The sequence below is a fragment of the Caloenas nicobarica genome, chromosome 18 (genome assembly GCF_036013445.1).
Source record: "Caloenas nicobarica isolate bCalNic1 chromosome 18, bCalNic1.hap1, whole genome shotgun sequence".
In the NCBI taxonomy this organism is placed as follows: Eukaryota; Metazoa; Chordata; class Aves; order Columbiformes; family Columbidae; genus Caloenas; species Caloenas nicobarica.
The window spans coordinates 3,073,693-3,090,844 of NC_088262.1; the positions used below are offsets into that span (position 1 = coordinate 3,073,693).

A 17,152-nucleotide genomic window follows, 5' to 3' on the forward strand; every position below is an offset into this window, starting at 1 on the left:
TATGCTAGCCGTGAGATCAGTGAACAGTAAATGGGCAGAAGCCAAAAGGGGTTCAGAAAATTTGAGATGTTAAAAAGTTTTCTCATTTTTAAATTTAAATGCAGAGAAACATCAAAGAACTGAGAAGAATTTTGAAAAGTTGATTTTTTAAAAACATTTCACATAATCTGAATTTAGCTACATAAGAAAAATGCTTAATTTTATTGAGAATCTCTTCATGATTATAGAATCTGGTATGTGGCAGGTTGTTAATAGTCTTTAATATTGCTGACTGCAATTTGTGATTTGGGTATTTTTGGCCTTGGTGATTAAATAAATCAGCCTCATGCCTTATTTCAGTATTTGGGTTACCAAATGATCATTTTCAATATTTACACAGAAGCGATATCTCAAAAACACTTTGAAGATTGAAAGCAAACAGAAATAGATATGTTTTACGAAATAGAGCTATGTTAGTGGGTCCTATTACACAAAGAGGACTGTAGAATGTTATACATTCATTTAGTCAAGTGTTTGGCTATAACGTCCACCCTTTCACAGTTCAGTAACTTACTCCTATCTGAGTTAGTACAAGCTTTGCTCTGAAATGTAGTGCGCTATAAAGCTTCTCATAATATTTAGCAGGTTTTTTACATATTAAAAAGCAATTTTCTAAATTATTTCACGCAGGTGCACAATTAATTTGCAAATTTTCCAGCACCTTTGCATGATGTAGCCTTTCCATCCATTGTAAGAAGGCTAATTATTGTCATTAATAAAATGAAAATTTCCAGAGCAATAATTTAAAATTATAATAATTATATCAATATACAAAACATTTCTGCTCCTGGAACAAAACAAAACCGCCTTTAACAGCCAAGGGGGCGTTTCTTGCAGGTGGGTGTTCACAGGCGTCCCCGCCGTGGCCAAAGCCGTTGGGGACATGGTGACAAGGATTTATTTATAGCCGTGTCCTGAGGTGCCCTGGCACCGCGAGACGGAGCCGTTCCCAGCAGTGGGGTTTGTGGGGCAGGAAAATTCAAAATAAATTGTGTGCGGAGAGATTTGTCACATAGTTATTTTCAGAACATTTTTTGGCCGCAGGAATCCCCTGCGGGAAGGGGGAGCTGCACCGACACTTTCCGTAAGTTCTCTAAATAAGTTTAACAGTTGCAACAAAAGTATTTTTTTTCATTTCTTTGTATTTAAATACAGTCATTCAGAAAACAAAATGGATTTCAGATTATGCTCTCCACACACTTTTTCTCATTTCCTAGCCTTCCTTACATGCCGTATAGCTGAGTATTTAATAAACTGACTACTCAGCTGTAGAAAAGGCCTGTGGTCTGTGTCACGCTAAAAATAGTGGTGTACAAATATTGTCTCCTCGTGTAACATTTTTATTTGCTACGGTTTTCTATTGCTGTAAAAGAGAGAGCACATTATTTTTCTTACCTTAAAATTAAGTGCCTTGATAAAGGTGAGTGTAAAAGAAGAAAAGCTTAAAATCATCTTCTTTTTGCTTTACTCAGACTAGCTGAAACATGAGGCAGAAAAGTCTGAGTTTGTGCCAAAAAGGAAATAATGCTCGTGAATAAAGTGGTCGTCCTTGACTAGTACTGAAAAGACGGTGTCTGGGGAACAATATCCTGTTTCAGATGACAGAAAAACTCACACAATCAAAAAATTTTACATTTCCCTAATACTTGGCATGGTGTGAGCTCTGATGTTTTAGCAAAATCCCAGCTCAGGAAGTTATTTTGCTGCTCTCTAATGGCTCTCTGTCACTTGAATAGAAGTTATTCATCTCTCCATGGCCAGCTCTTTTATGGTGATGCTACCGAGTGCAGTTTAACAGCTCCTGCATTTCAAGGCTGCTGTGATGATACTTTAAAGTTACATGAAGCATCGTCTCCAGTGCACATACTTGCTTTGGAAGGTTGCTTGGTGTTCTGAAAAACTATTTTAAATCATTGATGAAATGCTTTAAAACTTGAGTGAATTACTGTAAAAATGTTAGAGCAACTGCAGAAATTCACTGCTGCTGTAACTAGCATTAAGACGTGTTTAATATTAAAGAATAACTGGTCAAGTTTCTTTCAAAAAGGATAATTTAAAATTGAGAGTTAAATCTTTGTTCCCTTTGCTATTGGAACATAGTGACCAGAAAGTGTTGTCAAAATGCATGTGATTTATTAAAATTTTCCCAATTCTGTGCCACGTAGAATTAAACAATAATCACCAGCAATTTAGAACTGTTTGGCTGTATTATTTTTTTTCGGTATGAATTTATAAAACTTCATATAGAGTGCACAAGAATTCAGACATCACTGTCCATGGATCAGCACTGTTTTCCTTTCAGGTTATAATCCAGAATCTAAAAGAGGTTTATGAGCAGAATAAATAGAAATTAAAAAATAAATCTAAATGAGAGCAAGCAACTGGACAGTCAAGGGAGATTAAACCTGATTTTTTGCTTCCCAGAATTGCAGTGAGTTCTTAATATTTAAGCTCCTAGAAGAGAATGAATTGATAAGATACAGATGTGGGCTTACGGCAAATGAAACAGCAAAGCCATCTCATCCCATTTGGCAGAGTAACCGACCTCATGGATGTTGGAGGGGATCGATATGGGAAAGATTTTAAAGTCGATAAGCCTCTTGATATTGAAATTATTTGGGAGCTTATTATCTTAAGCGAATGCACACAACTGTGAGGTTCTGTGGGATTTTATTTCTTGTGATTCTGCTGACTCCTGAATCTCTGCAGAGCGTCCAGAGTTGTTTATGGAGAAATCAAGGTTTCGTGCTTCTGGTTTTGACCTCAGAGCCTTAAAAATTAACTGCAGGGAAAACTTACTTATATAATTTTTCTAATTGTTTTGAAGTGGTTTTTAAATGATGCTGTGCACAGCTATAATGGCTCATAATGAAATAGTGGTATTGGAGGATATTGACAAATTCCAATTTGAAGAGAATCAGTCCTGAAGTAAGACTCCTTTTCGATAGAAGAGAGAAAAATTAAAGGAGGAAATCTCCCCAGAAGGGCTCTGTATGTACTGAGTATGTATTCTGCTTATATTCAGCAGCATCTGAAGGAAGTTCGGGTATCTGGCAGGGAGCTCGTGCCTCAGTTTCCCCCTCAAACAGCACAGCGTCCGATGGCCCATGACGTTCCTCTCCCCTTACCAGATGCTTCAGAATCCAAGTGCTATTTTTCCCACCCGTCTCAAGAAATGAATTCCAGCCATATGTCACCCTCTGAACCTTCTGTCCATCCCCGCGGTCAGAAATCTGCTCCTCACCTCGGGCGGGTGGTTTCTCGCTGCCCATGCTTGGGTTATTTATTGCCCAGCCGGGTCCGTGCTCCTTCAGGGCAGGTTTTCATTGCCCATAGCTGCCCATGCAGAGGTGTTCATGGCCCTGCTCGCCTAAATCCCATCATTAAAGGAGTTGGAAGCAGCTTCACGAGTTACTTGAACGCTGTTTGTGTACTGGAACACGTTTGCATTTATCATCTACTGAGAAAACAGTTGGACCTTCTATTCCTAAATTAAAGCCCAGGCTGGTTTTATTGCAGCTGAAATGGCTTTTAAGCTAGAGCGGATGATTCTCAAGAAAAATAGAATTAAATTCCAAAGGAACAAGTTAATGAACTCCTCGTAATAACTCCTCGTAATCCCCAGCCCTGTAGCACAGTCCCAGAACCGACTCTGTCGGATTGTCCAGCTGCAGAAGACGCATGGAAAAAATTTCACTGCGGTGTTGAAAAGAGCCATGTGAATCTTCTCCTTCTATGCACCCAGTTTTTGGGAAAAGCGTGGATGGACACAAGGGCTGTGACTCCAAAGGCACCTTGGCTTAGGTCTTATTGCAGCTCTTTAGTCTTTCGGCTGATGGACCTCGTACCTGAGACACTGGACGGGGAGTTTGACAAGGTTTTTGTTACGGTCTCTGAGCTCTGACAGTTCATAGCTTTCGAAAGCTTTTTACCCATGCCAGAATGATTCAAATGCCGAATAACCGTATGATAAAAAATGAGAGTTTATAGTTTTATTTTCTAGGTTTTAGCTGTGCAATACACAGTATAACACAGGCGATCCTTTTAAAAATTTAATAATTAAACAGAGACAGGACTGCTGAAGAGAGTTAGGAAATTTATATAAATGATGAATCTAAAAATGTCAGTGATTTTCCTAAGTTGTTATTGGGAGCTCTTCCCTTGGGGTGCTGGGGAAGATTTGCTAATGGCTGCTGAGTTCAACTGGTACAGCTGCTGTTTCTTCCTATAAATCACACAACTCCAGTAAAGTACCTGTGGGGTTGGGGAAAAAAGAACCGCTTGGGCTTGGTAGGAGAGAGCAAGTGCCTTTATCGAGGTGTTTTGGCCCAGAAATAAGGAGATGGAAAAGCAAAGAGGGGAGACAGAGACATCCTGACTGGTGAGAGCTCCATTTGAACCCCATTTATCTAATGGGTCCCAGTAACGCATTTGGGTAGCTTTGCATAAACAAAAACAGTTTAGTTTGATTCTTGGGCATGCCTTTCTTATTTTGTTTGGTATCTCTTAATTTTCACTGTCTATTATTGGAGTGATACTTTTAAGAGGTCCAAATAGTTCACAGATTTTTCTTCAGCCTTTGGAAAAGGTTGGATTTGTCTTCAAATAGCCAGTGATATCAGGGAATGTGTGTTAGATGATACCGTTGTCAAAAAATATTTTCTCATTTTTATACTTGATCAGATTTTTAGAACAACCTAATGAAACTTGATACAAACAATTTAAAACAACTGCAGATTACTTGCACTGAAAACCAAAATCCTGATGCTTCCATTGAAGTATCATTTTGCCAGTCGTGACTCCTTTCATCATTTGATTTCAGCTATTCCCTTGCAAATAAATAAACTGTAGCGTGACCCATGTAAGTAATGAAACTTAATCTCTGAAGTACCAGTGATCACAGGCCGAGCTCATAAACTAAAAGCAAAAGCATATAATAAATTCTAGTAATGAGAACTTAATAGGTATGAGAGTCAGAGATTGATTTATTCTTTTTTCTTTTTGTCCCCATGAGAAGGTACCTGCTGAGCTAAGATATGAAAGAAATTTCTCTGTGTTGGGGAAACCATTGTAATCTGTAACAAAACCACCTCCAGGGCTGTTCCTATGGCAACAGGAGCATCAGACCAGCAAAGAATGGACCAGAAAGGACATAAAAGCTTCTGTAAAAATAGTTACAAAAAGCGTATGCATAGCTCTGACTACTTTAGTTCCTTCTTTAAAAGAAAATAGAAAAGCCCCAAACTTGGAGTTTTTTAAACCTCATTATGGTAGCTATTTAGGTTACACCCTATTGGCACTGGAGGACTGGTAGAATAATAGCGAATTATTACATTCAAGGACATTAATTAAGAAGAGTTTATAAAAAAAAATCTAAAATCTAAGCTTACTAGAAGCAATGCACTTTTAAAAGTGATTTTTATGTAACTCTTAAAGCATTTTCTGAACCTTAGGGTCTTAATGTTTTTTTATGAAAGTTATAATGAGATGGGAAATGATCTATATTTGGTCTGCAAATAGCCTCTTCTTCTATCCAACTAGTTGCTTTATTATAATTAAATTTTCTTTTTGGTGTCTAATTGCAAGTATATGAATTGGAAGTCACATACCGGCACTCCATGTGGTCCATATTCTTCTTCTCTTTGTCCTTGTGATGCTAGAGAATGCATAGGACCGTGTGAAAAAAAAAATAAAAACGTTTTTTCCCCAGTCTTTCAAATGTTTAACTCTGGCCATTCCAGTAGGAAAGGAGCCGTTCCTATTGCTTGGCCCCAACACTAATGAAAAAAGTGTGGAATTAGTGCAAGATACTTAGGAACTTGGTGTTAATACTCTGATACTTCTTGAAAATAGAATCTCCTGATCTCTGTTTTTAGCCACACTTACTTTTATTATGGTTCGCTCATTTTCAAAGAAAAAAATCTAGTTTAAAAATGGGGTGCATATTTAACTGTTTAACTTGTATTGTTCAAATTAACAATATTTAGGAAAGAAGAAACCTATTGAAAATATTCTAGCTCTGGTTTTTGTGCTTTAGATCTTCCTTACACGTGGTTCTACAGGTGCTTTGCAATGTGTTGCTGTTCAGAAGTCTGACCTCGGGGGCTTTGAAAGCAGACAAAAGAACAGCCCAAGTAAATTAATCTGCATAAATAACACAGCAACACAGTGTTGCCGTATTATTGAAAGAATTTACTGAGTCATTTCTTTGTAGAACTAAAAATTACAATACACATTGTTCAAAAAGTAGGCTGAAAAGCAACCTGACTGCACTGATGAGTTTGGAGGGAGTTGGGAGCAGTTATGCATGAGAATATCCACAAAACCTACGTTATATAGGCTATACATATATACATGTAGTGTTTATGAAGAGGAGTTTTAGTTTCATTGTCATAGGGGTTTTTTTCTAGAAGAGTTTTCTAGAATGTTTTTTTCCTAGAAAATCCTTTTCCCCGCTTGGCATCTGGGATTATCCCAAATCATTTTCTTCCCGAGAAAATTCTTTGCAGCTAATTAAAGATAATTTGAGCCCAACAGTTCTAGCACACAACAGGAGGAAGACCTGGCTATCTCTTCTTATAAACAGCTTTATAAAATGCTTCCTTAGTCGAAATCCACTTTTATTTTTCAAGGTCTATATTAGTACCTACAGATTGACCTACTTACAAGTAAATGTATTGTTAAATCTGAAGCCTAAAATCCCATTTGTCAACACACATTAACAGTATTCCTTTTTTAACGTCTTAAAAAGCTTTTCGCTTCACTTAATTAAAACAAATAAGAATTTTAATAACCAGAGACTTGAATTTATAGTTGTTCTCCAAGTTTATTCTGTTTGTCATGTCGATCTTGTTCTACCAAATGAAATTCTGTTCTCAAGATTGAGATTTAAGTCAGTGCTCCGGTTTAATGTTGGCAACCAGAATCAGAGTTGAATGGGCTCTGCATCCTGCTGGCATCCTCTGCCGAGGTGCCCACAGCTCCCAGATGGCTCTGGGCGCGAGAGGAAGGAAAACGCTTTGCAGAAGGAGAAGCAAAAAAGATAGAAGGAAAAAAGATAGAAGGCCTGTGGTTAAAACAGCAGAAATGAAAGCAGTCCTGGAACTTTCAGGAGAAATGTATAATCCCTCGGTTTCGTTTAACATCTGTCACTTGTGTCTTCATGTGCCAAGAGCATGATTGGGCCATTCATGAGAAGAAAAAGAGCTGCGCAATCAACAGACTTTGTTCGATATTCCCGTGGAAAGGGGATTTGCGATAAATAATAGGAAAGACCTCAGTCACACGCAAAGGGCTTTATATTTAACATGCTTAATTTAGAAACATGCCACACAGAGGTGAAATTAAGAGAAATGGGAATACACATACTTTTTTTTTTTTTTTTTTTAATTTGCTGGAAGCATGTTATTAGGATGAGAGGGGTAGAAAATGTTCTATTCTACCATTCCAGGCTAATCCTTTGCTCTTCTGTGAGAAAGTACAGCCGGTTACTGATCTTACAAGCTCGAATCAAATCAGAGTCTTTCCTAGTGCTTTGTATTTGGCAACAATAAATGCCTTGGGGTCAAATGAGGAGACGACTTCTGCGCCAGAGCGTATACCCAAAGTACTCCGGGCACCCTATGGAGGAGATATGTTGCATATCTAAATTAAGTCACTTTGGTGCCATAACAGTCCAGAAATGGGTATTATAATGCAAGTTTGTTTTGAAGTAGTTCTAAAATGAATGAGGAAGAAAGTGCCATTTTAATTTTTTTCACACTAGCTGTCACTGCACTGCATTTTATATTTTTAATCTGTCCGCTCCTGTCTCAGTGGTCCATCCGCTCAGGTTCATTACTGCTTGTTTTGCCAATACTGTTGGGACACACTCCAAGAATTTGGGTTATTAGTCACTGCAGTAAAAGACCAAAGCATCCTGATCAATACAGGCTTCCAAAAATTAAACACTTCCTGAAGTTGTGGTTCAAAATGATCACATGAAGTTTCTCCTTAATAAGCAGGAGATTTTTTTGTCTTCTGAGAATGCCGCACATGAAGGTATCTTTAACTTATGATTTTCTTATTTTTAATCAAGGCCTTTTGGCAAAATTTGCCCTACTCTAAAGAGGACATGAAGTTCCTCAGCCATGCACACACATCTGACGTACACGCACAGATATTGTGAATTTTACATGCTCGTTTGTGTTCACCAGCAGAGTCAACAGGAGCTGCAAGGAGGCACTTGGTGCTTTTGAAAATGAGGCTAATAAATCATGAACACCTGAGCTGGGACTGTGTGGTGTGCTATGTGCTGCTTAAAATAATAAGATAGATGGTGTTTGCACTGGTTTTTTTTTCTAATGCAATTGCATGCCTATTGCTGGATAAATATTATCACCATATATCATAAAGTATTTATGGTAGCTACATGTTTAAAAAGCATTATACTTACACTAATATCTGAATGGAAAAACCCCTCAGTACTGCAAGTAATATGGCTCAGTGCATCAATTTTAAGAAATCAGTTATTTTTCAAGGGAAATCTCTCTATATAAATGGGAGCTTCTCTGAATTGAACAGGCTAACATTAGAGTTCTGCAAAATGTACTAAATGCTACACACTGCTTTGGAAATCTGGATGGTAAAGACAAATGCAGGAAAAGGTCTCAGAACCAGTGGGTTTCTCAGCATTTCTAAGATTAGTACAAAATTTGCATCTAAGTCAGTGGGAGTCTTTTCGGTGCTTAATGAACTGTGCTTGATTTACAAACTCGGTATTTAAACTGTTCCATTAACACAAAAATAAAGAGTATGTAAGACTACAACTGCAATAAAAACTAAATGTGCCTATAGGTACCGTGTATTTTGCCTAAAATAGATGATGTTACACAGCCACCCCATTTTTTTTAAAGGAGCTTTGCAGTATTTACATACAGAATCACACAGAATCACAGAATGTTAGGGATTGGAAGGGACCTCGAAAGATCATCTAGTCCAATCCCCCTGCCAGAGCAGGAACACCTAGGTGAGGTTACACAGGAAGGCGTCCAGGCGGGTTTTGAATGTCTCCAGAGAAGGAGAATCCACAACCCCCCTGGGCAGCCTGTTCCAGTGTTCCGTCACCCTCACTGAGAAGAAGTTTCTTCTCACATTTAAGTGGAACCTCTTGTGTTCCAGCTTGAACCCATTACCCCTTGTCTTACTGTTGGTCGTCACCGAGAAGAGCCTAGCTCCATCCTCGTGACACCCACCCTTTATATATTTATAAACATTAATGAGGTCACCCCTCAGTCTCCTCTTCTCCAAGCTAAAGAGACCCAGCTCCCTCAGCCTTTCCTCATAAGGGAGATGCTCCACTCCCTTAATCATCTTTGTGGCCCTGCGCTGGACTCTCTCCAGCAGTTCCCTGTCCTTCTTGAACTGAGGGGCCCAGAACTGGACACAATATTCCAGATGAGGTCTCACCAGGGCAGAGTAGAGGGGAAGGAGAACCTCTCTGACCTACTAACCACCCCCCTTCTAATACACCCCAGGATGCCATTGGCCTTCTTGGCCACAAGGGCACAGTGCTGGCTCATGGTCATCCTGCTGTCCACCAGGACTCCCAGGTCCCTTTCCCCTACACTGCTCTCTAATAGGTCATTCCCCAACCTGTACTGGAACCTGGGGTTGTTCCTGCCCAGATGCAAGACTCTACATTTTCCCTTGTTATATTTCATTAAATTTTTCCCCGCCCAACTCTCTAGCCTGTCCAGATCTCGCTGGATGGCAGCACAGCCTTCTGGCGTGTCAGCCACTCCTCCCAGCTTGGTGTCATCAGCAAACTTGCTGATAGTACACTCAATTCCCTCATCCAAGTCATTGATGAATATATTGAACAGTATTGGTCCCAGAACTGACCCTTGAGGCACTCCACTAGATACAGGCCTCCAACCAGACTCCGCCCCATTGATCACAACTCTCTGGCTTCTCTCCTTCAGCCAGTTCCCAGTCCACCTCACTACCCGATCATCCAGTCCACACTTCCTCAGTTTTGCCGTGAGGATGCTGTGGGAGACGGTGTCAAATGCTTTGCTGAAGTCAAGGTAGACCACATCCACTGCTCTGCCATCGTCAATCCACCTTGTTACGTCTTCATAAAAGGCTATGAGGTTGGTCAAACATGACTTCCCCTTGGTGAAGCCATGTTGACTGTCCCTGATGACCCTCTTATCCTTGATATGACTTAAGATGGCACCAAGGATAAGGTGTTCCATCACTTTCCCAGGGATGGAGGTGAGGCTGACCGGTCTATAGTTGCCCGGGTCCTCCTTCTTGCCCTTTTTGAAGACCGGAGTGACATTTGCTTTCCTCCAGTCCTCAGGCACCTCTCCCGTACATTTTCTTCTCGCGATTAAAAAGAGGTGGGGGTGTAAATAAGGCCAGTGGCAAGAAACTATTGTTGCAAAAACTTGCTAGAATAATAATAATAATATAAAAAAAGGAGACTGTGAAAAAAGAAATGTTTTAACTGGATTTCTTCATTAGCTCTGACCTTGCGCAAAATTGTCCCAGTAAAACCAGGCTTCAAAGTCTGTTAATGCTCTTCTGACTTAAAAACTAACAACTTAAAAGTGAAGTCTGTCAATAAAGGGAGAAAACTAATAGGTAGTAATCAAAAAACAAAGAAAAAAAATTGAATTAAGTCCTTGCTAATGATATTCCATAATTAGATCTCCTTAATGGATGGGTAGGATAATCCATTTAATTGTAACTATAGTTTGTGGTACAGTACTATGCCTTATTGTATTATGGATCTATAATGAAAGAAGCAGCATTACTTTTGTAATAAATACTTTTTTCTCAAAATGCTTTCTTTTCTTAGTTTACCAGAGATTTATATGTCGCCTGTGAAGTTTTTTCTTATTCTTTCTCCTGAGACCAATCTTTTGAAGGGCTATTGCACCGGCGTTCTCAGTTATGAACCAATTTTTTGGCCTTACGCATTTTCAAGTATATGCTGCTATTTAATGATTTATCCTTGACTGGCGTGCCTTATGTTGAGATGTTCTTTATCTACAGCCTAATTAAACTAAATCATATACCGTCTGCGTCTAGTTCAATTAAAGTGAATTGGATAGATTGACCTCCTTAATACTCTTCAAAGCGTGTTATTAGTCTGTACAGTTCCTTCAAGAGAAATTGTCATCTCTTGAGGCAATACTTACTGTCTGCTTGAAAAATGTTAGGAAAAAAATGCGTATCTGCATAACTAAGATGAAATTAAAATGGGTATTTTTCCACTTATAACAGAAACTTGAAACCCTTCTTAAATTTTAGCCCTAGATAAGAGATTTCTGGGCTTGAGTAGATTGCAAAAGAGAAACTCAATGAAGTGTATGGACTGCTGATAGGTTTTTTGGTTATGTCCTGCCTCTAGTGACATTGTCAGTCATATGTAATAGTTCTTTTCTGCTCTATAATGAAGTAAACAGGGCTTTTTGATTCCACTGCTGTTCTTAAAGGCTTTTCACTTGACTGGCCTTTTATAGTGATATTTTCCTTTCCATCACGTCGGTGTTTGTTTGCTAGCTTCGATTAATTAATTACGCTTTTAACATAATAATTTATCCTTTTCTCACTCTCTTGACCCCTAACATTCCTCTCAATTGGATGCTGGGTCAAGAACTCCTCTTTAATAGAAAGCCACTATTTTTCCCTTCTCTGCCCGTGCAGATGGTGTTTCATTTCTTGCTGGAAACCATCTCTGCACAAGATGCTGCCAAAGCATCTTCATTAACCAGCTGGCAGAAGTTTTGGGGCGATCGAGCACCTTTACTTTACATGGTAAAATCATTTTTGCCCGGCTAATCTTTTAGAAATTTTTTTTTAGCGGCCTTCCGAGTTCCTTTGCAGCCTGAGGCCTGGTGAACAGAGCAGCGTGCTCCACGTCTTGTCAACAAAAAAGCATTTTTGGGGATCATGCTAATGTATTTTTTGAGATTACGCTAATTACATTGTTCACGCGGGAGAGTGAGTTAAAACAATGGAAGAGCCCAATATACAACCAGTTTTTATTCTCCAGATTAATCTGTTGGAAATAACTGTCCAGCAGATTTAAACCACTGCCTGTCTTAAGCAAGAGCCTGGGTGAAGCTAAAGCAGCTTGTGAACTGTGCGGCTTTTCTGTGCTGGGTTTTCCTTTGGGACATTTCTCTGCCCTGACCTTGCGCAAACCTGCTGAATCCAGAATATCCTCTGTGATTAAACCCTCGGACGCTGTAACTGTACAACGGTATCCCACAGTTTTCCTTAAAACGCATTTAATGGTATTTTAAAAGAAATTTGATTGTTGTGCAGGAAATAAAATTATGTGTTTCTTTGCAATGCAGAACAACAGGAGACAAGCAGTGATTTTTGCTGTTTGGGTGATTCAGTGAAGGTTGATGGACTGTCTCTTAAGCACTTTGAATTGAAGTTTGGGGTTTAGCTACAAAATTCATCATGCTGCAATAAAGAGGGAAATTCAATTTCATTGTCAATATGTAAGATGAAAATTTACTAAAGCTAGATGTTACTGGAAGTAAATTAAGTTTGAATTCATTAAGAACCTAGAAACAATCATCAAGTCTGTAATGAAACAGTAGCAAACGCAAAAACAGGCTTTTAATATTAGCACAGATTTTGTTGAGCTTGTTGCATGTTTTTTACCTTCTCGTTTTCCAGTTTTTAGGCTGATTTTTCCAGGAAACCACACGTGGCTTGTCAGGACACTTAGTCCATCCCGCGGCTCAGTCTTTGTGGCTTAAACTGTGTCGCATCAATTAATTCATCTGACGGCTTCTTTCTTCTGACGGTTTCCCCATCAGTTAGAAATTCAGAGTCTGATTTTGTGCTGAGGAATTCCTGGAGCTTACCTCTTACCACAGGTATTTTACAGATCGTTAATTAGACACAATAAATGAGCCCGGCCTGGATCATACAGTGAACGGGACAGAATCCCCATTCTCGTGAGCTCAGATTTGTTCCAGACCCCCTGTGTTGCGGAGTCTGTCGCTCTCTCTGCCTCCACAAAGCTCTGTAAAAATAAATGGTATTTGCTTCTCATCCTCAGGAAATGTTCTAGAGGAGAGGGAATTGGAGATTGGGAGAATAAGTTTTTTTAATCAGGGAGAAACCGCATCTCTTCCTTAGTAAGGGCTTCATTTGGGTTATTATAGTCTGATATTTCAGGCATTTATTTTAAGGCCATGTGAGAAGATTGTGTCTTTGAAAGATACTGAATATTTAAAACAAGTGTTCTAAGATGTTCTGAATTCTCAGGGGACAGACTAATAACTTCAAGCTAAAATATTTCAAAATAAGAAAGTTATATTCCAGTGAGTTTTTTGCCTTCCTAAAATAACCCAGCTGTGAAACTGAAAGTATGTGGTACTAAGTGTTCTTTGTTCAGAGTTTAAAAATAATTCAAAACCCCAGAGATCGGGAAGCAGATGTCTGTGCTTCAGGATTCATAGGGCCCCAACAATGGGAATATCTCATTGTCAGCAGACTGATTTCATATTCATGTGGCGCCCATTTATCCACAGAAAAGTTTCTTTTTCCACTGGTTAAAGCGTAGTTTTAGAGAGAGGCGGTTTCGTGGTGGTTTTTTTTAATTTGTTCGATGTGCTTGGGCTAATCACTGACATTGTTTAAGAAAAAAAAGTCCTGCAATGTTACATGTTTTAGGAGATACTAGAACGTTTCTGTACTGGTAGCGAGTGTTGGTTCTGAAACCTATTAATTGGCAGGCTGAAAATAAAGTACAAACGTTCAGGTCGATCAGAAGGTTGAACTGCATCTCGAGCAGGAGTCAGACATAAGTGGTATATAGATTGGTAGTGAAAGGAGAAATGATAGGCTAAATGATTGGATAAAGGCACTCAGGCCATTTTAAATCTATACTTGATTAGCCTCTGCCACCGTCCCTAGATCACCAGCACAGCTGAATGGGATGCAGCTGAAACGCTGGCCAGAAGATGGAGAGCGGTAACATAGCCATGTCAAATATAAAGTGAAAAAACAAGCGCACAGCTGCTGGACTCCGAGTTAACCTCTCTCGATCACGCAAACTGCTTGTATTTGGCTTTCGGAGCATTTGAGAATTGCTCTTGCAGCTATTTGTTGGGTGAGACTTCAGTTATATAAAATCAGTACAAGGCAAAAAGTAGTAATGAGAGATCATCTTCTGACTGATGGTGTCTGGAATCAGTCTGTGAAATGAGTGGATCAGTGGTCTCAGCTGCACAGACAAGTGTCATATTTGATCAAATCTGTTGTGATTCTTTCTGTTCTCTTAGTTGTAGGTATTTAGTAATTTGCAGGGCTGCTGGTTGCGTAATGTAAAATCTCTGCGCGATAGTTCGGTGCCTTCCAGATGAAATTGGTTTGTTGTTGATTTTACAAACAAGGAAAAGCTGTGGTACCTTTATTTTGCCTCTTTTTGTTTTAATTTGGGGTTCTAGAACAGCGATTACTTGAAAAATCTTAAACAAACAAACAAACAAGGTTTGCTGTGACCTTTGAAACTGCCCAGATGACTCGATAAGAAAAGCGGCCGCTGTGTCTGGCAGTAGCTAATAAGTTAAATGAATTGTGCTGAACGGAGTTGTTGTTTTCTGCAGGACAGTGTATTTTGGAGTATCAGCTGGTTGACAGACTCAAAATGTACTCGATTTCAAAAGATCTTTTTGATACAAATAATATTACTGTGATAATAAAACATCTCTAAACGCTTTAATGCAGCTTTACAAATAGAACATACAACACAGGGATGAGAATGTGCCTGCGTGGAAAATGTTCTAATTGTTTCAGATGCTGCTATATTATAAATAAAAATGCTGTATAAATGCAGCATAGAACTGTGTTTATAGTTTGTGTACTTAAACTTTTATTAAGCTTTTCTTTTAATGCTGCGTTGCTGTTGGCGAGTAGCCTCATTTGTTGTGCCTGACGTGAAATATGTAAAAAAAAAAAAAAATAAATAAAGCCAGACCTTGCTCTGTCATGCTTAAAGTAGCCGTGGGAGTCAAATGGAATGAGACTTATAAATTAATGATGCTAAGTGCTGAAGGAAAAGGGAAAAGCGATGAATGTAAGTAGAGAGGTGCCAATCTTTAATAGTGTGATTGACGAGCCAGGCGCACAGGTAATGGCAGAAACTGTGGGCAAGGGTATGAAGACGTGAATGAATTTAAAGTGATTGGGTGAATTTGGGACTAACAGTAGCAGTGGTTAATAGACACATTTGTTTTAGTCACTTTTCAAAACATGTTTAGGGAAGATAATATGGTCTTGTAAATATATAACACATTATTATTCCTTTCTTTATCTTGTAACCGCGTGTTGTATTTTACTGCAAGTCTAATTTCCTGGGCTGTTTGTGTAACATACTGTTTGTGTCTGACGGTTGAACTGGGGCTTGTCCTTCTGTGGGTTACATCCACAGAATTGGTTTCTCTGGAATTAGTCTGAAGGGTCGTGGATGCAGAGACAGCGACTGGGCTGGGCTTGAAAAATACGTCAGGTTACAAAAGCACCTGCAAAGGCTGAGTCTGCTCTAGCAAACAAGTGCTTTGTCATTATCCGTCACGACCGACCGTTGTAGACCTTATATCTGGCGTAAATCTCACCGAAGGGCAGTGTAAATAGTTCTAACTAAAATCCAAGTGGAATTAGCACTTCAGACATGATCTTGGCTGAACATGAATGTCCAGAATGTGGGGAGAAGGTTGAGACATTGATTATATCTGAAAAAGTATATTTTATTTTTGTACCAGGAATTGTTTTTTATTTGCACAACTCCTCCGTGAGTTTGGTGGACGCGCTGTAGATCTGGTTAGGATTGTAGAAGCCACATGAGGCTTAGTCCTACAGCTTCATACCTTCTGTCCCTTCCTCTTCACAAAATTTACAGATTTACCTCAAGCCCCTTTTACCAAGCGATATTTAATGTTAGTCTTGGCTCAGAGGGACTACAGGACATTTTACACCATCATTATAGGTATGTTGTGCAAGACACACAGTCCATACAGAGGGCATTGAATAATACGCTGCTCGATGCAGTGCATCTTCACTTTTTTGAACAGGCAAAGTGTTCAGTGTGAATCTGATATTCAGCTATTAATTTATTTTTGCCAAAAATCAGATGCCCAGTGAAGAGCCATGTATGAGGCGTATTTTTTCCTGAGTACGAAATTCTCAATGTAAACTGTCATTGAAGCGTTTACGTTGTTATTAAGTAACTTCGTGCTAATTGCATTATAATGCCATCTAATACCTTGGATTATGCACATTGTAAAAGTGTTATCCAAAACCATTTGTTTGCTTTTTAAACGCGTTCATCTGGAGGACATCTATTATTGTCTCCTTGGTTTTGTTTCATTTAATGGTGAGGAGAGATCTTCCGTGCTGAAGTGAGGTTTCGTAAGGACTCTTGGAGACAATGTAATTTCTGGCTGCCAATTTAGAAATATTTGCGTTGCATTTAAGTTTTTCCATGTTTTGCACTCGGAGTAGTCTATTACGGAAGGATTTTTCTCCACAGTTTTTATATTTTATTTTATCTTCAGCTAATTTCCTCCAGCCACTTCTTCATAGGCTGTGAATGTCTAAATTGATGCCCAAATGGCCACTGTCGAAGGAAGACGTGCATCTTGCTGACAACACTAATTTTCCTGTTTCTACTGGCCCATCACTTGACCAGTGCTAGCAAAACTGGTTTTCAAAAATTGTTTTTTTCCTTTTTTTGCTCCTTGTGTCAGTCTTCCACATGTTTAGTGTATCAGATTTTTCTTTTAGCAGGATTAATGTTGTGCAATTCCATTTGTACCTGGGATTAATTTTAATAATTGTTTTTGATGCAGCCTTACAAAGGCTTAGCTAGAAGTGCTAGAGAAAGCCTGTATTAATCTCTATACTGGGATTACAGAGGAAGAGCAGATTCTTTTCTTCTTCTTTTTGAACATCTACAATGCATGCAGATGAGGAAAAATGCACTTATTCTGCTTTCATACATGACAAGCAATTTTCATACATGCCTGCTCTGTAGTCCTTAACTAAACATTGCACTGTAGTGCCGTTTATTTCCTCCATGGTTGTATCAGTCTGT

General features: G+C 39.0%; 1 protein-coding gene across 2 annotated transcripts in view; it reads left to right on the forward strand.

The window, feature by feature from the left end:
- PRKCA (protein kinase C alpha) overlaps nt 1-17,152 on the forward strand; it is a 122,134-nt gene that overhangs the window by 53,411 nt on the left and 51,571 nt on the right. The window lies entirely within an intron of this gene.